General features: G+C 43.0%; 1 long non-coding RNA gene across 1 annotated transcript; it reads left to right on the top strand.

Annotated features, from left to right (window-relative positions):
- Positions 1-8,594: 8,594 nt before the first annotated feature.
- LOC141424689 (uncharacterized) lies at positions 8,595-22,575 on the top strand. The gene is made up of 2 exons (XR_012449540.1): positions 8,595-8,757; positions 22,450-22,575. It is a non-coding gene; the product is annotated as an uncharacterized lncRNA (long non-coding RNA).
- Positions 22,576-23,539: the final 964 nt, after the last annotated feature.

The following is a 23,539-nucleotide window of genomic DNA, read 5'->3' as shown; positions in this document are numbered from 1 at the left end:
AAAATCCAAAATCTGAAATGCTCCAAAATCCACCACTTATTGATACCAAAAGTGGAGAAATCCAAACTTGATCTCATGTGATGAGTTGGTCAAAACACAGGTGCACTAAAAATATTGTATATTCATATGTGCTCCAGAGACTTGAGTCAAACAAAAAACAAAACAAAACAAAATATTGTATATAAGATAATTTTCAGGTAATTTGTATAAGTTGCATATGAAACACAAATGAATTTGTGTTTGAATTTGGATCTCATCCCCAAGATATCTCCTTATATACTATCTGCAAATAGTCTCAAACTGGAAGAAATTCAAAATCTGAAACATATTTGGTTTCAAGCATTTCAAATAGGGGATACTCACGCTGTGTACTATCAAACTCTAACAGTGCTACAAAGGGAAAAACCAGGGTGCTGTGAGAGAACCATACAGAGACTTACTTTTAGGTGGGAGTTCTCTGAAGGACTTTAGGGAAGATCTCTTTAGGTGTGGGGATCTAGCATATGTAAAGAACATGAACTCAAGGTCAACTTGACCAAGGATACCCAGCTGAGATACGACAGGGCCGCTCTTCCATGGACTCTGAAGTCTGTTTTCTTTCTTTCCTCTTTAAATTGTTTCGCCTCTATTCTTCAGTAACCTTTCCTAAGTCTTTGGAGATGAACCTCAGATCTCCTGCAAAAACACTGCTATCCTTTGTATACCATTAAAAAAATACCCTTGTAATATAGGACACAGCAGAGGCCTCCTTCCACCTCAAGTACATTTTCAACAAATTTAACCATCTAATCTCAAGAAGTACAAAATAATATTAGAGAAGTTGCATAAGAAGTGTCTCCTAGATGCTAAACCCTGTGGTAGGTGTGAAAGAAAGAGCTTTCCCTCCTTGGATGTACACAGTGCCTGCCTCTGGTGCCAGCTTTGTTCTTCTGAAGTCAGCTTTACCCATAATCCTGATGCAGCAACTCTATCCCTGGGCAAAGCTGAGTAGCCCAAGGGTGGTACTTGACTCTAAGGTAGGTAATCTATAGACAATGGAGAGGCAAGAACAGAGGAGTACTTTCATGAATTTGAGCCAATTGAGGACTTCTTTCAGAGAAGAAGGTGAGGAAGCCAGTTAGGAGTGAGAGGAAAAGGCAGCAGAGCCTCCAAGAACACAGCCTGGCGGTGACAGACAGACATTGCTAACTGGCTGCTAGTATCCTTTATCTTCAGTGATGACAAAGGTTAGCTGCCTCTGGTAGGTGGAGTGTAAAAGAGCAGGGGAGTCCAGATTTGGAGTCTTTACCAATGTCCGTAGTGTAAAATTTTTTTCTCTCACCAAGGCTGATTTCAAGGCTGATGTCAATGAATGTAGTCTCAGGGAAAAATCATGTATTTGGCTCTCATAAGCCTACATGAGCTGGTTCTAGGACACCACTGGATTATCTCCTCTTTGTTTTGGACCCTAGGAAGCTCCCGAGTTTCAACAGGGCAAGTGGTCCCCTGGCTAGAAACTACATTTCCCAGCCTCTTTATATTAAATATGTCCATATATGTAAAATCAGATAAGCGAACTATGGGCAGAATGATGTGGGCAACTTCTCTGTCACATCCTTAAAAGGGTCACTGGTTGTCCTTACCTTCTCTCTTTCCTCCTTCCTGCTGGCTGGACTGCAGGCACAGTGTAGGGGGAGAATAGCATGGGACAGTGAGTTAGAAAGAACCTGGATCTTTGGACGGCCTCCTGAAACAGAGCTGCCTAATCATCCTGGGCCACCTTCTGACCTCTCTATCATTCCACTACAGAGAAGTCAATGTGTATCTTTTCTAAGACTTCTATTTTGTGGATGGAACTAGAGATCATCATGCTGAGCGAGATAAGCCAAGCTCAAAAGGCCAAATATTGATGTTCTTGCTCATCTGTGGAACCTAGACAATGATGATACATGAAGGTATTAAGGGGGCTGTCTTGGGGGAAGAATCGGCAAGAGGGGGAAAGGGGAAAGGAAAGAATAATGAGGGGTGAAGAGGATGAATGTACACTGCACATGTGTGTGTATATACATATGTATATATATGTATATATATATGAAGACAGCATAATGAAGCCCACCAAACACTGTTTGAAAGAGAGTGGAGGAAGGAAGAGAATGGGAATACAATGGAGGGGGTAAACTTGTTCAAGATGTGCCATATGGAATTCGTACAATGAAATCCCCTCATATTATTAGTATATGACACATTAAAGGTTCAAAAGAGAAAAATACAAAAAGAAAAGAAAAAAAAGACATATTTTGGAGTCCCTTCCTTATATCAGTTTACTCTAATACTTAGCCCTACAACTACCTGGGAATTGATGCATTTTGTGGATATCTTTACCACAAACCTCACACTCCCTTTTAAAGTGTCCTGAATGATTCTGTCCATATCCTAACAGACTTCAAAGTCTTCTTTGGATTTCAAAAATAGACTCTACCTTCTGGTAGAAGGTATTTTCACCTAAGATTTTATTAATAACAACTTGATCCATAGTAGAGAAACTGAGTGTAAGAGTGAAGACTCCTCACTTTAAGTTTAGCTTGCAGAAAGGAGGACTGGGCTGTGGATTATGAAGTTAGGAGGTTTGACGGCTGGTCCAGGGGCTCTGCCACTAACTCCCTGTTCAAACTTTTAAAGTTACTTTTTCTGCATCTCAGTTATTTGTACATAGAATGCCTCAGAGTATGCAACTAATAAGGTCTTTCTTAGTCTTATGATTCTGTCTTGGTCCATTATCCATTGCCTTAACAGGGTAATTCATAAAGGATAGAGGTTTTGTTAGGTCATAGTTGGAGGCTAGGAAGTCCAGGAGTATGGTGTCAGCATCTGCTAGGCATCTGGTGAGGGCCTTTTTGTTGCAACATGGCAGTGGGCTTCACATGGTAATACAGGGCAAGTGTGCTAGCTTGGGTATTTTTCTTTTTTCTTTTGTTGGCAGTACTGGAGTTTGAACTTAGGGCCTCGTGCTTGCTAAGCAGGTGCTCTACCACTTAAGCAACATCCTCAGCCCTTTTGTGCTTCAGTTATTTTTCAGATAGGGTCTTGTGCTTTTTGCCCAGGAAGGCCTTGAACTGCAATCCCCCTACTTATGCCTCTTGCATTGCTGGGATTTACAGGTGTAAGCCATCATGTCCAGCGTCTTCCTTTCTGTATAAAAACTCTGATGCCATCATGGGATGGGGCCCATGCTTATAACTTCATCTAGTCCTAATTTCTTTCTAAAGACCCATCTCCAAGTACCATTAACCTATGAATTTGAGGATTAGGTTTCTAACCCTTGAACTTTTGGGGGACATACTCAAACCACAGCAAGCTCTAAGAACCTAATATTAATTTCACTATTGCCAGTGGAACTTTTTATAAGCTCTTTTCTTTATTTAAAAACTGCCTTGAAAGATAATCGGGATAAGCTGTTCATCTCTGTTCATTTGTTCCTTCACTCAACCATTCAGTCAAAAGCAGATGACATGTCGTGTGTGCCAGCCTCTTCTGTAGGTGCTGGGATGAATCAGATCCAGCCCTTTGTTTCCAGGAGTTCCCAGCTTATGGAGAGAAACACACAGGGATGCAGATAATGATAAACTTGAGACAAGTGTCATTCCTACAGAAAGAGTATGCAAAGACACTGTATCACACCATGAGGAAGCAGCTTCCTCAGCCTCAGAGTGATGCTAACCAGAGGGAAGATTCAGTGAGAGGAGCAGCAGAGGGTGAGGACGATGAGTTTATGCTGGGGACCGTAGGAAATGTTGGAGGCAGTGTCTAGCAGGCCAGTAGGCAGCTGGGACTGAGGCTAGAAGGAGGTGTAGGATCACCTCCTTGGGGAACCCCTGCAAATTGATGGTCACTGAAGCTATGAAAGCATGTGAGACTGTGGTTTTCCTCCTGTTCACTGTCCCTGGCTGTTGGGCTAATATCAAGGTCCTGAACTCCCAGAAGCCTGACCACACAGGGTGGCCACACACACCATTTCCCAGGGAGGATCTTGCAGGGGATTGACCTAAGCTGGGTGCACCAGTGTACACTTGGCTCTGAAGGAACAAACATGCAGTACCGATTCCATTTTATGGCCTTGTCTGATGCTGGAACACGTCAGAGGGCACCAGGTCATCCCTGGTGCAACAGGGACATAAATCAGGCAGCACCCTGCTTCCTGAGGCCTCAGCCAAGGAGATGGGACCTGCCCAGCTCTAGCTGGGATCAATTACAGACCATTCCTCCTCCTGCCTGAGTTACTTCCACAGACTCGTGCAGACCTGGCCCCAGGAAGCCTGCAGAGAAGTAGCTCTCAGACTGTGTCTGTGACAAAATGCAGAGCTCTCGCTTGGACAGGGCAGAGGTGAGAGAGCTACATGAAAATGGTGGAAGTAACAATAGTGAAATAATAACATCTACTGTCATTGCATGCAATGGACCAGATGCATAGACTTTACAACTTTTATTTCATTTTAACCTCACAACAGCCTTCTGAGGTTGGCTGTATTTCTGACCTCATTTTACAGATGAAGAAACTGAGGCTTGGTGAGGTTGAGTGGCTTGCCCAGGGCTACCCACTTAGGAAATTGTGAAGCCCCAAATTCAAACCCAGCTCTATCTGTGTCTCACACCTGTAATCCTAGCTACTCAGGAGGCAGAGATCAGGAGGAGCACGGTTCAAACCCTATCTTGAAAAAACTCTTCACCAAAATGGACTGGTGGGGTGGCTCAAGGTGTAGGCCCTGAGTTCAAGCCCCAGAACCACCAAAAAATAAAAATAAAAAATAAAAAAATGTCAGAAACAGCAGGGCCTATTGAATCCAAATAGGTTTGGATTCAAATCCTGACTGTGCTACTTCTTAACTATGTGATCTGAAGCAAGTTGCTGAACTTCAGAAACTCAGTTTTCTCATCTGCAAAATGGAGAAGCAAAACTTTGTACATTTTATGAAGATTAAGAACAATTTATTTAAAGTTCTGTAAACATTTGGTAAAAGATAGTGTTCTTATCAACTCCACCATCTTCATCCTTGTCTCTTTTTTTCTTGACCCCAGTCAAGCATGGGACAGAGGCAGCATATTTGGAGACCAGAAAGGGATTTGACATGGCTGAATGTGAAGGTGGGGATACACTGACAGAGAATTGAGGGCAGAGGAGACAGGGCCTGGATCCTGCAAGGCTGCTTTGTGCACCATAATAAGGACTTAAGGCTTTATTCTGAGGTCGAGCCAGAGCCATTGGAGAATCTTACCCATGTAGAGGACTGACATAGTTAAGCTAGTATGTGCTCTGTGCCAGGCTCTGCTGTAGGCAGAAATAGTTAGGCAGCCCATCTCGTTCTCCCTAGTACCCCAGTGCACAGTATAGGGCCTAGAACACAGTGGGTGATCAAGTAGGTGTTCACAAAAGGTATGGGACTGAAATAGCAACATTTGCACCCAAATTATGTTATGATTTCATTTCTATCACAAGCTGGTAAAGGTTAGGGGACATCTGAATTACTTTTTAGGAAATTTAACACTCAGGATCCCATCAGAACACAGTTGACATACTCACAATTGGAGAAAAGTTTAATGAAGGGTCTTTGCAAAGATGTAGGCAGGGTTTAGGGAAACCACAGAGGCAGTGTAAATCCCGGCTCAGCTGACAGCAAAGCTATTGCCATCCTCAGGTCCGAAAGAGCCATCGCCTCAGTTCAGAGGGACCTTCATGAAATGGGCCACCTGAGATCTGCAGCTGAGGGATGCAGCAGTTGCAGCAGCATGGCAGGAGAGTCAGAGGAAGGCATACCCCCCCTGCACCCTCCTTGTGCCCACCAATCTCCAGCCAGGGCTCTTGTTGGCTGAACCCAATGGGAAGCCAGAGGACAAGAGAGCTCACTGATGTGATTCTGAAAGGTCAACCAACCTGGTGCCCAGAGCAGAGTGGAAGAAGGTGGAGATGGGGCTTGTGGGCGGCAAATGGAAGAGTACAGGAAGTTTGGGGGATTCTACCTTGCATGCACACCTAAATATTGGGTTGCTGTGTGACACAAAGAGAAGAGTCAGAGGCCTTACCTTTGAGGGAGGAAAGACTCTCCACTAAGGGGAATGTTGTTGTTGATTTATAAGGAAGATGGAAGGGAAGCTACTGAGAAAAGAATATGAGCTATGTCTGTGATTGGGTTTAGGTATGAACAAGTGTGTCTGGCAAACTGAGAGAGTAAGTCACAGAGGAAAACTGATGTGGAATCCATTCTGCTGGACACACAGTGTGGTAGGCAGAATAGGGTCCCCAAGGACATTCATATTCCCATCCCCAAAACCTGTGACTCAATTACCTTCATAGAAGATGTAATTTAAGTTAAGGATTTTGTGATGGAGTGATTATCCTGGATTACCTGGGTGGGCTCAATGAAGTCACATGGGCCCTTATAAGAAGGAGGCAGGAGGATCAGTCAGAGAAGGAGGTACGAGGACAGAGACAAGATGCACAAGTCAAGGAGTGCAAGGGACTCTAGAAGGTGGAAAAGGCAAGAAAATGTATTCAGCCATTGGTCTGTTTCAGATTTTTTTTGGTGGTACAGGGGTTTGAACTCAGCGCCTTACACTTATTAGACAGGTGCTCTACCACTTGAGCCACGCCCCCAGCCCTTGTTTACTTTAGTTATTTTTCAGATAGGATCTTGTGTTTTGCCTAGGACTCACCTAAAACTGTGATTCTCCTACCTATACCTCCTCCTCTGGCATAACTGGGATTACAGACTAGCACCACCATGCTCGGTTCATTTGTTGAGATGGTGGTCTCACTAACTTTTTGCCCTGGCTGGCTTCCAACCACAATCTCCCTGATCTCCATCTCCCTATAGCTGTGATTATAGGTGTGTGCCACCATTCTCAGCCTCTCCATTTTAGACATTTGATCTCCAGGGCTGTAGGATAATACATCTGTATTGTTTGAGGTCTTTAGCTTTGAGATAATTTGTACTAACAACAATAAGGAACTCATACAGGCAGTTTTTACATAGTCTGTTAAACACATTAGGGACTTGGTAAATAGCAGGTAAGCAAATGAGGAAGGCTGAAATGAAAAATGAGGCTCAGCTCAGGATCTGAGGAATGGAGGGGGGTCATGGCTGTGGGCCCAGCATCTTTATGTCTCTGTAGATGTGTGTGTGTGTGTGTGTGTGTGTGTGTGTGAGAGTGAGAGAGAGAGAGAGAGAGAGAGAGAGAGAGTGCGAGAGTGAGAGAGAGATATTTTTCTGAATGGTGTACCCTCTGCAGACGTAGGCAATTTGCTGTGATTCCCTTCTAAGGGCACAGGACATAGTGGAAGGAGATTTGTTTCTCTGTCCTCTTCAGAATAAAAGGTAAGGTCCGGGATCAGGGACCAGACATTGATCCAAGAGTCCCAGCAAGAGGCAGGTTAGGGGCAAGCAGTGCAGTGTGAGCACCTGCCCATGTGCAGCAGATGTCATCTGCCTGATGTGATGTCCAAGACAGGTGTCATAAGCAGCAGCCCTGACTGGCCCAGGCCATGCTGGAAGCCCCAAAGGCCCCGAGGGGCAAAGTAGTCTTGAAAGAGTTCTGAACCCTGCAGCAACCTGGGTGGTAGGTGAGGAGAACTGAGCCAGCAAATTTGTGTCCAAACGATGCTGTGGCTTCATTTATATGAAAGAGTTCTGTGGCCTCCAGGTCACTGCTGTAACAGAAACAGAAGGAACCTGTTATGAGTTAAATTGTGTCCCTCCAAAAAACATAAGTTGACGTCCTATCCCTCAGCACCTCAGACTGTGGTGGCCTTTAAAGATGGAGTCTTTACAGAAGTAATGAAGTTAAAATGAAGTCATTTGGGCGGGTCCTCATTCAATACGACTGGTGTCCTTATAGAAAGAGGAAATTTGGACACAGAGACAAATGACATAGGGGAAAGAAGAAGACAGCCATCTGCAAGCCAAGGAGAGAGGTCTGGAGCAGGTCCTCCCTCATAGCCCTCAGAAGGATCCAACCCTGCTGACACCTGGATCTCAGACTTCAGACGCCAGAACTGAGCCAACGCACATCTGTTGTCTCAGCCGTCCAGTTTGTGCAGTACTTTGTTATGGTGGCCCTAGCAATCTAATGGAGAGCCTCTCTCTCCTGTTCTGCCTCCCACCACTGCCCATCCTCTAGGGGCTGCGGGGCTGGTGTGTGTGTGTGTGGTGTGTGTGTGAAGGACCAGGCACAGATGGAGCAGCAGGAAGGGCAGCTGTGCATGCCGTTTCCAGCTGTGGAGCAGAATAACATCCTTGCCCCAGTCCCTGGCAGTGTGGCTGCAGGCATCCACAGACAACAGCTGTGCCTGACAGGAGCAGCTGTGTGAAATCGAGCTTGGAAGGAGGGATAAGCTCCATGGAGGAGTGTGGAGGGACCTTGAGGTCAGCAAAAAGGCAGGTCCCCTGTGGGAACAGACTTGTTTTTTAGCCTAAGTGAGACATGCTCTGAGAACCAATGAAACTTGGTGGGAACACTTTGCAGGGGGCTGGAGATGATGTGATTACTCAAAATCACGTTCAAAACCTCACACAGATTGTTCCACTCCTTCTCCTCTCTTTCCTCTCCACTAGCAGCTGCTGGACAGGACCCTCCACCTCCCTTTTCCATCTTCTGGGATTTCCTTGCTCCAAGTCACCATGTCCTGCCTATTTCTGGGAAGCGGCTTCAAACCTCAAGCTTTTAGGGAAGTGAGAGGAAGTTCTTCTCCCAGGAAAGACTTGGATCCTGTAGAGGATGAGAGAAGAAGTAAGCCCCTGGGTATTGGGAAGGGAGAACCTGGAAATCTAAGTTCCTGGAATCCAGGGAGAAAAAGTAGCTCAGATGGGAGGACCAGTGACAGAAAATAGAGCCAGAATTGGAAGTAGCATGTTGAGCAACTGGAGGACCTGACGGAAGACTGGGTTTGGGGAGGAGTTCAGGGTTGGATTATGGTTACTGGAAGGTGCCCTGGTGGGGCACTCCCTGGTGCTGGCAGACTCAAAATCTTGCCTGAGATGATAATTTCCTCTGTAAATCTTTTTTTCTTTTTTTTCTGGGACGGGATCTTCCTATGTAGCCCAAGCTCAGGCTGACTGCCTCAGCCTCCTGAGTGCTGGGATTACAGTCATGCTTCACCACACTTGGCTTTAGGAAGACTTTCGGCTGGAGTCACTGAAAATGAATAGCTAGGGACGTCTATTGCCTAATGGTCTGTTTCTGTGGATGGCTTTCCAGGGTGCAAAATTCACTCACCATTTCCCAGTGCTTCAACCGTCTGTGGCTGCAATCTGAAATGACATTCATTTTGCTCACAGACTTACATTGGGCAGAGCCTGGCAGGAGCATCTCTTCTCTGCTCCGTTCAGAGAACGGACAGCTGGAATCATCGTTAGGCTCTGGGATTTGCAAGTCTGGAGGCTGGCACCTACAGGTGGCCTCTCCTTGTGGCCTGGGCTTTTCCACAGTGCCTGGGTTCCAAGAGTGGGAGTCCTCAGAGTGAAAGCCAGGATCAAGTTTGACTAACAGCCTTGCAAATCTCATTACATCATTTCTGGTACATTCTATAGCCAGTTGTTGAGGTCTGCTCATATGCAAAGGGAAAGGAATTAGAAACCATGTTTTGTTAGGTTGAGTTTCAAAAAAAATTATAGACATGATTTAAAACCAGTAGGCCTGATTATCTCTACATTCCAAAGAAGTTTGGTGGCCACCAAGAGATAAAAGTTGGTCTAACCACATAGTGCTCACACATGAACCCACGCAATTAAGTACCTCCTTTGCTTAACCCATTATGTTGTTTAATGCTACCCCTTGAATACGCAATCATCATTTTAAACTTAACACTTCTAAAGTGGAAATCCTAACTTTCCTAAACTTGTGCCCCTACACTCTTGGCATCACTTTTGACTCCTCTTCCTCCCACACACCACATTACATATATCAACCAACACTGTCTGTTCGACCTTCAAAATACATCCAGAAGCTAACCACTTGGACTTCTTTGTTTTAGTTTTATTTTGGCAGCACTGGGGTTTGAACTCAGGGCCTTATGGTTGCTGGGCAGGCACTCTACCACTTGATTCACTCCGCCAGCCCTAATGTCTGAACTGCTTAACCCAAGTCTATCACAAGACTTAAGCCAATATTTACTTGCTTATCTCTCATTATCTCCTTGCTTATCCCCATTCACCCTCCACTCCTGCTCTCATAGCAGTATGAATGATTCTTTTATAGTATAAATCAAATTGTAATTTTTCTGCTCAAAACCCTACAATAACTCTACTACTCATGCAGAATAAAACCCAAAGTTATGAGGCACAGAACAGTGGCTCATGCCTGTAATCTCAGCTACTCAGGAGGCAGAGATTGGGAAAATTATAGTTCAAGGCTAGCTTGGGGAGGAAAAAGTTAGTGAGATCCCATCTCAACCAATAAGCTGGGTGTAGTGATGTGTGCTTGTCATCCCAGCTATGCCAGGAGAGGAAAACAGAAGGATCAAAGTCCAAGCTGGCCCTCGGCAAAATCTTGAGACCTCATAAAAAAAATAGCTAAAGTAAAAGGGTGGAAGAATGTCTCAACTGGTAGAGCGCCCACCTAGTAAGCATGAGTCCTAAGTTCATGCCCTAAACAAAACACAACAAAACAATGACAACAAAAATCCTCCCCCAAAGTCCCTACAACAGTCTAATAGGCCCCACCCTGAGCTGTCTGTTGTCTCTTGATCATCCTTACCTCATCTGCTATCATTTTCTTGCTTCATTCAGCTACCCTGGTCTCCTGGCCTCAGGGCCTTTGCACTTGCTATTACTTCTGCCAGAGAGCTATATGGCTTCCTTGCATTTGTCAAGCTTCTGCTCAGATGTCACCTTGTGAGAGAGATCTTCCTGGATTACACTAGTTAAAATTGGAACTCTGTCCTTACCCTGGATTTCTCCCATCTCCTGACATTGCTTAATTTTCTCCGTAGGATTCATGATTTCATTTCATATTTACTTTAAAAATTGCTTTCTCCCATTAGAACTAAGTTCCTCACCCTCAGGAATTTCATGTTTTGTTTAGCATTATTCTCCACCACTTAGAACACTGCACACAGTAAGCTGTCATTTGTTAGATGAATGACTGCTGCAATCACACTTCTGCCAACTTCTTACATTTCTAAAAACTATGTTGTCTGTGTTTTGTTACAATAAAGCTTTTATTATTTCAATATGATCCTCTTTAATCTCACTTAATGATTTGGCCTTAAATTCTATTTTGTTTTTGTATTATTATGATTACCAAGTTATGGCTTGTTCATTGTTGGCAATACTTCAAAGTGTCTTGTTTTGTTTTAGGTTCAAAGCTATGTTATCTACTAAGAAAATAGAATGGGAGAACAGAACCTCCCAATGGCCTACGAAAATTGTTTTGTCTTAAGCAAAAAGTCCCCAAAGTGGAGAGCCACCTGCAAAGACATCATTTTTATGGCATTAACCCATAGCTAACCAAAATAGATACATGCTGAAGAAAACAAAAATCCCTGAGATTGTCAAACTTAATTCTAATGGGAGAAAGTAGACATTTTAAAAAAGTAAATATGGAATTAAATTATGAGTTTTATGGAGAAAATTAAGCAATTACAGGAGATGGAGACACACACACACACACACACACACACAGAGTGAGAGAGAGAGAGAGAGAAAGAGAGAGAGATCTATAAATCAGCCAGTTTCCAAACACAAAAACAAAATCCCTCACAGGTAAAGCTTCAGACAGAGGAAATACCCATTGCAAAAGCAGGTTGGTGGAGGTGGGCCTGGCGCTTCTGATAACATAGAGGTCAAGTGTGGCTGCAGAGAGGAGGGTGGTGTTCCTAAGGAGACAGACAGGGGGCAGCTCAGACAGGGCATGGTAGGTCATAGCAAGGAATCCAGCTTTATCTAAATGTGATGGGGAGACATGGAAGGGCTTAAGCGGGGGACTGAAGTGATGTGGTTTATATTTTTTAAAGGATGTGTGGCAGGGGGTAGGAAGCATTGCAGAGACAAGAGAGGAAACCAGTGCCATGGTCCAGGCAGAAGGTGATGGCCAGGTGATGTACAGGAAAAGTGATGGAGAGGAGGAGAAGAGGGCAGGTTCCAACCAGGGCTGGTTGCTGGGGATGAAGAAACCTAACCTCTGCTCATCCAGAGACTTTCAGGTTTATGGACTGAGCAACCAAGTGAACAGTGTTGTTTTATGTACCGATATTTCCACTAGATGGAGCTATTGAAGGCTGGGGATGCAGCTCAGTGGTAGTGATATTGTACAGCATGCATGAGGCCCTGGGTTCAATCCCTGGGGTATGGGGTGGGGGAAATGGAGACACTCAGAGAAACAAGGTGGAGTGACATGGCAAAGCTGAAAATCAGGAGTTTGTTTTGACTAAGTCTGAATTGTTTGTTTGACCTCCAAGTGAAGATGACAAATAGTTGGATATAAAAGTCTAGAGCTCTTATGGCTCTAGATTTGACACAGATTTATAAGTCACTTGAAAATAGACAGCATTTAAAAGCCATGAGACTGGACCAGATCATCTAGGGACACAATGCAGAGGAGAGAATGGAGCTGGGGTTCCCTGGGAATTTGCTCATGTTTGTGAAAAGTCCAATGGGAAATAGCAGCCTAGGGAGTTATGGTCCTGAGGGCAGTCCCGGACAGACAGAGGTGACAACTGACAGCTAAAGAGAACTGGTGGAACCTGTAGGAATTCTCAGAGGCCCTTGGGAAACAGAACCTGGTAAGAGGCCTAGTCTCCTAAGGTCTTGCAGGTTGAACGGCTCAGAGGGCTACTGCTTACATGTTAAAGAAAGTGTGGCCTGCCATCAGGAGAACCAGCAGGACTTCTGGATCACTCTTCTTCTCATAGCTTTGCCATGGACAGGGACTCTGCCTCTTTTGCCTCCATACTCTGTGCCCAGCTCAGGACAGCTGTGGCCTGAATGAAGGTGTAGAGTGAATGCCTAATGACCTTGTTCACAGTATAAAAAGGACACAGGCTAAATAATGAAATCTGAAAGCCCAAAGGAAAGGAGAGACTGAGAAATTAGGGCCAGTGGTTCCTGAGAGCCCAGCCTGCTAGCTCTTTGGGGGATGGAAGAAAGACTGGTGTGCTTTGCTGCTTTCCTGAGTGAGAGAATGCTTTGCTCCTCTCCCAAAAATATATAGAACTCTATCATGCCCAAACAGACCTCACAATACAGATAGGGGACCATGTGAAGGGGGTTTCTCAGAAGACCCCAAGAAAGGAAGATGCTGGCTTCTCTCTACCCTGAGCTCCCACGGTTGGTCCCTGGGATGCAGGGTGGCAGAGCATCAGTACCTATAGCTAGCAGAGGAGGGACCTGGAGCAGGTGTCTGGATGGTTGAGGGGGGCAAGTAGGACCTACAAAACTGGCCTTGGGTTTGAGTTCAGCCTGCTGATCCTTTGGGAGGGATGGTTGTTACCAGCCTTAAGGTGGTTTCAGGAGTGAGGGGAAAGTTGGAGCAGAGATGAGAGGGAGAAAGTTCTGCTGTGTCTTTGAAGGATTCACTCCCTGGCTCCAGTCTATCTCTAGCCCAACCAGCCTTCCACATGAAACACTTCCACATCCTCCCAACAAATTCTGACCAGGCAGTCTGAGTTTATTTCTGTTTCCAAATACAAAAAGAACCTCACTCGGAAACCTAACCTCTGCTCATCCTTGGCCTAGGCACTTTTTTACTTCCCCACAGGGCTGCTGCCATCTCCTGCGGGTCTGCAGCAGGTCTGCTCTGAGAGTTCTGCCCAGTGGCCCTGGCTGCTTCCCTGTTTGTTCTGTGAATCGGTGAAAACATCCCTCATTCTGTGCACTTTGTCTGGACTCCTCTGTCTTTCCTTGAGATGTTTGAAATGCAGGGCACAGGGCATTCCTTATTCAAGGCTATCTTGGAAAGGCACAAAGGAAGAAACAACAAAGGATCTCACAGTCAAATCCCAACTGTCTCTTGGAAACCAAATGAGGAAGAAATAACTGAAACTTTTTTACCTTCTGCAGAGGAGGGAACTAACTATCTTGGGGATGGTGACAGGACACTGGACTTTCTTGCATAGCAGTTCTTCATCTGGAAAGTTGGGGGAAGGGTGGGATACATAGCCACAAAAACTGAGTCATTAGGATGAAGAGAGCCTAATATGACACAGACTGTGTTCTCAATAAGTGCTGGTTACTTTTATGAATAAAAGGAATTCTGGGTAGTCATAAAAGAGGATTCTGGGAAATAAAACATCCTTGGTTATATTGCTTAAAATATTTGTCAGGATGTCTGGCACACAGGAAGGTACAAAAACTGGTAGTTTTATGAAAAATGTTTAGTGTTAGGATGGGGACAGAAGTAAACTCAGGCAAATGGAAACCATTTGAAGTGACAGTGATGGTGGAGGAGTTGTGGAAGAAGTGTTTCTTCTTTTTATTTGGAATTCTAATGTGGTTATGCTATGAAGTGGCTGCAAGTTTATTCTGGGTAGAGATTATATTTGCAGACCAGCTGACAATTCACAGTAAGGGTGATCACTTGGGTTTGTCAGAAGTCTGTCCTCCAAGATGCCATGAGGGCCTGGGTTGGGTGGGGCAGCATCGAGTGTGAGGAAAAAGAGGTGGTGGAGACAGGGGCCCCAGAGACTATATGTGAAGAGTGAGAAGAGATGGGAAAAAGCAGAGAGGAAGAGAAAGGCAACTCTAGAAATGGCCCCTGGACCAAAGCAAAGACATCTATTTTCATTTCTTATTACATGTAACTTCAGTTTTGCCTTTATTTATGTGCAAAGGTGGTTTCTCAGTTCTCTTTCTTCCTACAGTTCTCTGGGAAGGCCTGATCAGATGACAGTGTGGGAACTGGTGACTTCAGTCCCTTTCTATAAATCTCTCACACTACAGTCCAGGGAGGGATGGTAAGACCTCTGGTGTGTGGGGGGTGTAGTAGGCAAAGGATGTGGGAGAAGGTCATTTGGGCTCTAAGAGCTTCACTTCCTCTTAGAGGAAGTGAAATTTGACTGTTGTCACCAACACACCATGTCCCCAGCAACACCATCCCCACACCATGATCGTGGGTCTGATCCAAGTTCTGTCACCAGCCTGCTGCTTGGTCCTCTTTCTGAGTTTCAGTTTCCCAATCTGAAAAGGAAAGTGTTATGGTTTGGACCTGAAATATTTCCCAAAGTCTCATGTGTTGAAAGCTTGGTCCCAAATGCAGCAGTGTTGAGAGGTGGGGCTTTTGGGAAGGGATTGAATCATGAGAACCCTAACCTCATCAATGGGTTAATCCATTGATGGGCTCATAATTTGATTGGCTACTGGGAAGTGATAGAAACATATGAGACAGGGCCTAGTTGAAGGGAGTAGGTTTCTGTGGGTATGTTCATGGAAGCTATATCTTGTTTAGCCCCTTCTTCTTTCCCTCCTCTTTCTCTCTGCCTCATCACAGGCCCAGAAACAACAAAGCCAAGTGATCATGTACTAAAATTTCTGCAAGTGTGATCCAAAATAAATCTTTCCTCCTTTAAGTTGATTTTCAGTGATGGCAGAAGGTGTTGGACTAGGTGCACTCAGAGGGCCTTTCTGGCTAAGACAGTCTATTAGTCTCTGAGATCTCTGAAAGATGACTAGGGAAAAGAAAGAGACATAGGCAGGAATCCCAAAGAACTTCCCATCAAAACACTGCGTTGCCCTGCATATCCTCCCCTCCTTGGGACTTAGGGTACAGCAAGTTAATCTACCAGCTACCATAAAAGAGGGAAACTGAGGCTGTCCTGTTCTGATATTTCCTGCCTTCTTCTTGACTAAAAATTCCACTCTTCTCACTTTTAAACAAGTAAAAGCCCAAGGATTAAGTCACCAGTTTTTTCATTCTTTACTGAAGTGCTCTGGATTATGTCACAGGAAGGGGTACCGCCAAGCATGGACTTGGGCAGCATGCTGTACTATATTAACCTGTTATGTATTCCTCATTCATTAGACTGTGAGCTTCCCAAGGGCAGAGACTATGTTACATTTAGCTGTGTAATGCTAATAAATATTGCCGGGTTGAGGAGGCTCCTTTTCTATCCCTGACTTATGACCAATTGAGAAATGTGCTACAAGCTGACATTGAAGACTATGGCTTAGAGTTGCAGACTATGGACAGTAACATGCAGATATTTCCTGATAGTAAACCCCGGAATTAATTTTATCCATCCCATTAAAGACAGTGATGGGAATTTGCAGATTTCTCCGTGTGGGGTTTGTCTTTACAAAACCCGGAACATGGAGGAGCAGATTAAAATGTGTACTCCTAAATGGAAAGGAAAGAGGAAGTTAGAGCTACTCATGCCCATCATTGCCCCGAAAGTCATTATTAATGTAGGTCCTGCTTCCTCCCTGAGGAGGTGAGATGAGCAAAGGCAAGTCACTTAGAGGGAAACATCAAGAGTACGTAAGAAACTTTCTCCCTAACACACAGTTCTAGGCACTGATCATGAACTCAATACATTTCATATGGGGTAGTGGCTATTTACCATCCATTTGGCTTTCCAGCATCAAATTCTGTTTCTTTTCAGAGGAATAGGGTTCACCCATCTGTAGGGAGGTAGAGCCTGCTTGCCTTCTCAACCTCTCTTGAGCTGTAGTGCAGACCCATGGACTAGGATCTACCAACCTCATGCACCTAATGCTGACTTTAAATCGTAAAACACAACTTTAAAAAGCAGGACCCAGCAGAATCTCTCTTTGGTAATGGAGTGGAGGAAGTGGAAGGTAGTTACCCCTGGCTTCTCATCTGGCAGCAGCTCCCTTGTCTAATTTCTGGGAGACTGGCCAGAGAGTTTGGCCCCAGAAGCAACTGAGTGGTGTCCACATTGGACTGGTTATGGCCGTGTGGCTAGTAGGTCTGATTCCCAAGTTCTCTGCAGACTCTGTGAGCTAACAAAAATCCTTTATAGAAGATTCTTCTCTGATTTATTCAGCCAGAATCAGATTCTGTGGCACATAATTAACCCCTGACTGATGCAGAAGTTTACACAAGGAATGGTTGTTGACAATAGCCGCTAAAGAAAAGAAGGAAAGTCTGAGAACTGATTATTTGGGCTTGTTGGGACCAACGGCAGTGAAAAATCCAACTTTAAGCAATGAGACTCTTACAAATCAAAAAGAGCTTGCTGAAACAGTTAAATTATGCTGATGTATTGGTAAAATCTAAAGAATACATATAGAAATAGACTCTGGGGATGGTGCACTAAGAAGGAAATACTGTAATTTAAAATTTGACTGTGTTTACCAATATGAAAGTGTTTATTAGAGATTTTTATTTCAGTAAGGTAATTTGGGTAACTAGAGAGTTCTGTCTGGGTTGGTTGCCTGAATCTTGGGCTACACAGTGGTCCACTGAACAAAGTTAAGGTGCCATAAATCCCTTGGTATAAAAGAGAAGGGCAATTGGAATATTGAGTGCATTTCCATGTGCAATGTGTCTACCTGCCCCCCGCCCCCCCATATACCCAGAATGGACCCAGAAGACAACTCTTCTGTGAAGGCATTGAGAAATGCATTAGTGAGAGGACCACTGTTGTTTTGAGGAACACTTTTGTGGCTGTTCTCTGTGAGGCTGGGGACAGTAGTAGGAAACTGCAATTGAAATGTCATCTGAGGACTGGTAGTGTTGCCCAAGAGGTAGAGCACATGCCTAGCAAGTGCAGAGTTCAAGTCCCAGTACTGCAAAAACAGAAAAAAGGAAAGGAAGGAAGGAAGGAAAGAAAGAAAGGGAGGAAAAAAGGAGGAAGGAAACAAGGAAAAAAAGAGAAAGAAGAAAGAAGAAAGAAAGAAAGAAAGACTGACTCTGGTTTTAATAAGGGATAACAGGATCCCAGGATGGTTGACTCTAAGATATAGCACTTATCCATCAGTCAGGGTAGGCATGTCACCAAGTAGGAGCAGAAAAGTAGTTCATCTGGATAACACATACCCACTACTGTCTACCATTTTGCCTGTCGCTTGCTAAGGCCTTTTCTTCCAATACTTACATCAATATAACTAAGCATTTTTTGACAAACTGATAGCTCCCCAAAGGACTCAACCCAAATTTCATATCTAGTTGTAAGTCCCCAGTCTGTGGGTGACAGCCATTCCTTTGGTAATTCCACCATCCTGTCTCAAAGTTCTATAATCTGTGCAGTAAGTTACAACATTAACTACAACCACCATAATTGGGTGGGAAAAGAGAGAAAAATTAGTGTAAAATAATTAAATTACTATATTGATTGACTCTGAGTCAGTTATAAAACAAAACATTATGTTATGTGCTGTTAGGAAAACAATCTAGTTATTGATGACATGGTGCTTTCTCATCACTTATAACTTAGAGCTATTTTATATTAATTTAAATATAGACATAGATTTTTTTGTCTTACATAACCCTTGAGTATACACAAAAAGTAAAATATAAGCAAACATCAATTATCATAGCCCTCAAACTTCCTCATGTTTATAGTCCTACTCTGAATTCTTCCTCTGTTATTTCTCTAGCAAAGGATATCTGTCCTTCTGCTCTCTTTCCATGCCTTTTTCATATACAATAACTTTTTATTTCAAGGTAGAATTATAAAATTTCGAAGGGTTTTTTTTCAGTACTAGGGTTTGAATTCAGGACTTTACATTTGCTAGCAAGTGCTCTACCACTTGAGCGATGCCTTTTTGCGTTCAGGTTATTTTTCAGATAGGGCCTCACATTTTTACCCTGGACAGATCATGATCCTCCCTCCTATCTATGCCTCCTTTGTAGCTGGGTTACAGATGTGTAGCAGTGTGTCCAGCTTGCTTATTGAATGGGGTTTCATTGATTTTCTTTTTGTATAGACTGGCAGGATCCTCCCAATTTCTGCATCCTGAGTAGCTGGAATTACAGGCTCAAGACACTTAAAAAGACAATTAAGTTAAGATGGGTAGATCTAACAACATGCATAGTTCAATCGAGATGACAGTAATGTGAACCGCTGTGACCAGTTAAACAAATGTGCTTGTATAGAGTGATATTATGGATGTTGCCTGGGTATCAGACAAGGTTCTGTTAACTGTAGGATAACAGGCCTTTTCCAAAGGTATTAAAACATGAAAAAATGAATATGGTGAAATACAATAGTTAATATAAAATAGACATGACACAGCAGGGAAGAAAATACAGATCTATGTGAAGGCTTTTTTTCTCATGGTGTATTTGACTTCTGTTTCCCTCATACTCCTTCCGTGTTTCTTTTGACTTAATCCAGCATCTCGCTGTGTTTGCTTTTTCTTTCTACCCAGCAGGGAAACCAAAATCTTCATTCTTGAGGGATCTGAGTTATTGGTGGTTGTACTAGCATAATAAGATCATCGTGTTAGAAATTCTCATCTTTTTTTTTTCCCCCTATTTAGGGATAATTTTCCTCTGGCTTCTCTTTTGATTTTCTCTTGTCATTAACAATTATTTTCAGCTGTTTGATTATGCTTTTTTTTGTGGGAGTGGAATTTTTTTAAATTTTTATTTTATTCATATGTGCATACAACGTTTGGGTCATTTCTCATCCCTTACACCACCCCTGCTCCCTCGCTATCTTCCCCTTACCCCTCGCTACCCAGCAGAAACTATTCTGCCCTTATCTCTAATTTTGTTGTAGAGAGAGTATAAGCAATAATAGGAAGGAACAAGGTTTTTGCTGGTTGAGATAAGGACAGCTATACAGGGAGTTGACTCACATTGATTTCCTGTGTGTGTGTGTTACCTTCTAGGTTAATTCTTCTTGATCTAACCTTTTCTCAAGTTCCTGGTCCCCTTCTCCTATTGGCCTCAGTTGCTTTTAAGGTATCTGCTTTAGTTTCTCTGTGTTGAGGGCAACAAATGCTATCTAGGTTTTTAGGTGTCTTACCTATCCTCACCCCTCCCTTGTGTGCTCTCGCTTTTATCATGTGCTCAAAGTCCAATCCCATTGTTGTGTTTGCCCTTGATCTAATGTCCACATATGAGGGAGAACATACGATTTTTGGTCTTTTGGGCCAGGCGAACCTCACTCAGAATGATGTTCTCCAATTCCATCCATTTACCAGCGAATGATAACATTTCGTTCTTCTTCATGGCTGCATAAAATTCCATTGTGTATAGATACCACATTTTCTTAATCCATTCATCAGTGGTGGGGCATCTTGGGTGTTTCCATAACTTGGCTATTGTGAATAGTGCCGCAATAAACATGGGTGTGCAGGTGCCTCTGGAGTAACCTGCATCACAGTCTTTTGGGTATATCCCCAAGAGTGGTATTGCTGGATCAAATGGTAGATCAATGTCTAGCTGTTTAAGTAGCCTCCAAATTTTTTTTCCAGAGTGGTTGTACTAGTTTACATTCCCACCAACAGTGTAAGAGGGTTCCTTTTTTCCCGCATCCTCTCCAACACCTGTTGTTGGTGGTGTTGCTAATGATGGCTATTCTAACAGAGGTGAGGTGGAATCTTAGCGTGGTTTTAATTTGCCTTTCCTTTATTGCTAGAGATAGTGAGCATTTTTTCATGTGTTTTTTGGCCATTTGGGGAGTGGAATTTTTAACTCAGGGCTTTGTGCTTGCAAAGCAGATGCCCTACTGCTTGAGCCACACCTCCAGTCCATTTTGTTCTGGTTGTTTTAGAGATGGGGGGGTCTCATGAATATGAACTATTTGCTTGGGCTGGCCTCAAACCTCGATCTTCCCAAGAAGCTAGAATTACAGAAAGGCATGAGCCACCGGTGCCCAGCTCAATTATTCCATTCTTTATTATGGTTTGCCTTATGGTTCTCCTCCTTAGGATTTCTTGAAATTATTGGCTCTATGAGTTTGATTTTCATTAAATTTAGAAAAATTTTGACTGTTTCTCCACATTCTTCTTCCTTTTTCCCATAAGATTCCAATTACAGATAATTTAGACTTTTTGATATTGTCCTAAAATTCACTGTGATTTTGTTTATTTTTTTCTGCCTTTATCTTTCTGTACCTCACTTAAGAGACTTTCTATTTCTGGCTCAATAAGATCACTACTTCTTTTCTTCTGTAGTGTGTAAATCTGCTATTAACCCTATCTGATGAACTAAATTTCAGATATTGAATTTTTCGGTTCTAGAAGTTTCATTTAATTTAAAATTTTCCCTTTCTCTTCTTATTACATTCATGTTTTCCTTTAAACCTTTGTGCATATTGAATATATCTTCTAAGCTAGTTTATCTTTGCTAACTGCATCATCTCACTCATTTCTGGGTGTGTTCTATTATTGAATTTTTTCTTGGTTGTAAGTCTCATTTTTCTGGCTTTTTCACATGTCTTACCATTTTTATTAGATGCTGGACATCGCAAATGTTGCATTGACAGCTGGATTATGCTGTTTTCCTTTAAAGAATATTCAAATTTGGGCAATTTGATGCTGACCTTGATAATCCCAGCACTTCTTTTGGAGCCTAGGCTCTAGGCTACTTTACCTCTAGGGCTAAACTGTGACCTGATGGCTCCCTACCCTGCTATGGGTATTCAACAATGTCCCTCATACTGGCTGTTCAGACTTAGCAGCTCCTAACCTTGTAAGAACTTGCTATTTTTTGATACTGTTGTGATTTGAACTCAGGACATCATGCCTGCCAGGCAAATGCTCTACCATTTGAGCCATGCCTCCAGCCTTTCTGTTTTTTGCTTTAGTTATGTTATTTTCCAGATAGGGTCTTGTATTTTTTTTCCCAAGTGAGCCTAGGCTATGACCCTTCTTCTGATGCTTACTATGTAGCTGAGATTGCAGACATACAACATTATGCTCAGCCTATTAGTTGAGATGGGCTCTTGCTAACTTTTTGCCTGGGCTGGTCTCAAAATGCAATCCTCCCAATCTGCCTCCTAAGTAGCTGAAATTACAGGCATGAGACACTTTGCTGGGCCTGAAAATCATTATTCTTATACCTCCCCAACAGTTATTTTTTGCCTAGGTCCTGTGGAGTTTCATCCTAAACATAACTCAACTTAGTATTCAGCCAAAAATCTAAGGGGACTCATGCAGCACTTTCTCTGTGGGGTTCTCTCCGTTTCCATACTCTGTCTCACAATTGCAGTTGTACCTGTTTTCTTAGCTCAATACAACAGCTGTGGTCTGCTTGGTTCCCTTCTTCCTTCCTGTGCTGGAATTGAGTAAATGCCTACAGTACAAAGTCAGAGCAACGGTAGAGCCTGCCTCATTGTCTCCCTTCTCTCAGGGATTAGTCTCCTCCACTGTCAGTGCCATGGTTTCAATGTGTCCCTGCAAAATCAGATCTTGCCAATGTAGTAATATTAAGAGTAGGGTCTTCAGATGATTAGGCTGTAAAGGCTCCTCCTTTGTGAATGGTATTAAAGCCTTACAGAGAATCTTCCACAGTGTTCAGCTAGCTTGCCCTTCTGCCTTCTGTCATCAATAACCCAGTGTTTCTCCTCTCCAGGGAACGTAGCAGAAGGCACCATCTTGGAAGCAGAGGGCAGCCCTCACCAGACTCCGATCCTGCCAGCACCTTATCTTGGACTCACCAGCCTCCAAACTGCAAGAAATAAATTCCTGTTCATTTTAAGTTACCAGTTTGTTATATTCTAACAGAACAAATATCCACAGACAACACCCTTATATCTGAAAACAGTTGTTTCACATATGTGGGCCATTTTTACAATTGATCATAGTGAAAGGACTAGTTCAGTACGAATTACTGCATAATGGGGGAAGTGAGAGACTTTAAAAAAATTGTTCCTTTCCTAGCTTTTTCAGGTTGTTGCTAGTTCATTAATTTTCGGCTTTGCTATTTCTTTTCTAACACAGACATTTAAGTCTGGTATTCTCTAAGCTTTGCTATGCAGTACTTTTATTACTGTTCAATTTAAATGTTTTCTAATTTCCATGGCTCCTTCTTTGGCCCATAGGTTATTCAAAATTGTTATATTCTACAGCCAGGAGTCCTTTGTTGAACATATGTATTGTGAATACTTTCTACTGTGTGTAGCTCATCTTTTCACTTTTTTAGTCATATCCTTTAATATTAAAACACAATTTCTCAACTTTAGTGAAGTCCAATTATGAAAAATGCTTTCCTATTTAGGAAAATTTTGCTTCTCTTAAGACCATGACAATTTTTATGCTTTCTTATGATTTTTATTAGCATATATTAATTGCACAGAATAATGGGTTTCATGATGACATTTTCATACATGTGTATACTTTGGTCATATTCATCCCTTCATTCCTCTCTCTTATTCCCATCCCCATTCTGTTGGCCCCCTTAATCTTCCTAAATAACTCCCTTCTACTTTCATGTCTCTCTTTTAAAAAAATATCTAGATTCTACATATGAAAGAAAACCTGCAATATTTGTCTTTTGGAGTCTGGCTTATTTTGCTTAACATGATAACATCCAGGTCTGTTCATTTTCTTGCAAGCAAGATTTTGTTCTTCTTTATGGCTGAATAATACTCTATTGTGTATGAACCACATTTTCTTCATTCTTCTGTTGATGGGCACCTAGGCTGATTCCATAACTTGGCTAC

This window comes from Castor canadensis, chromosome 7 (genome assembly GCF_047511655.1).
Source record: "Castor canadensis chromosome 7, mCasCan1.hap1v2, whole genome shotgun sequence".
NCBI lineage: Eukaryota > Metazoa > Chordata > Mammalia > Rodentia > Castoridae > Castor > Castor canadensis.
Note: the sequence above shows the minus strand (reverse complement) of the source record. Positions and strands in the feature narration are given on the sequence as shown.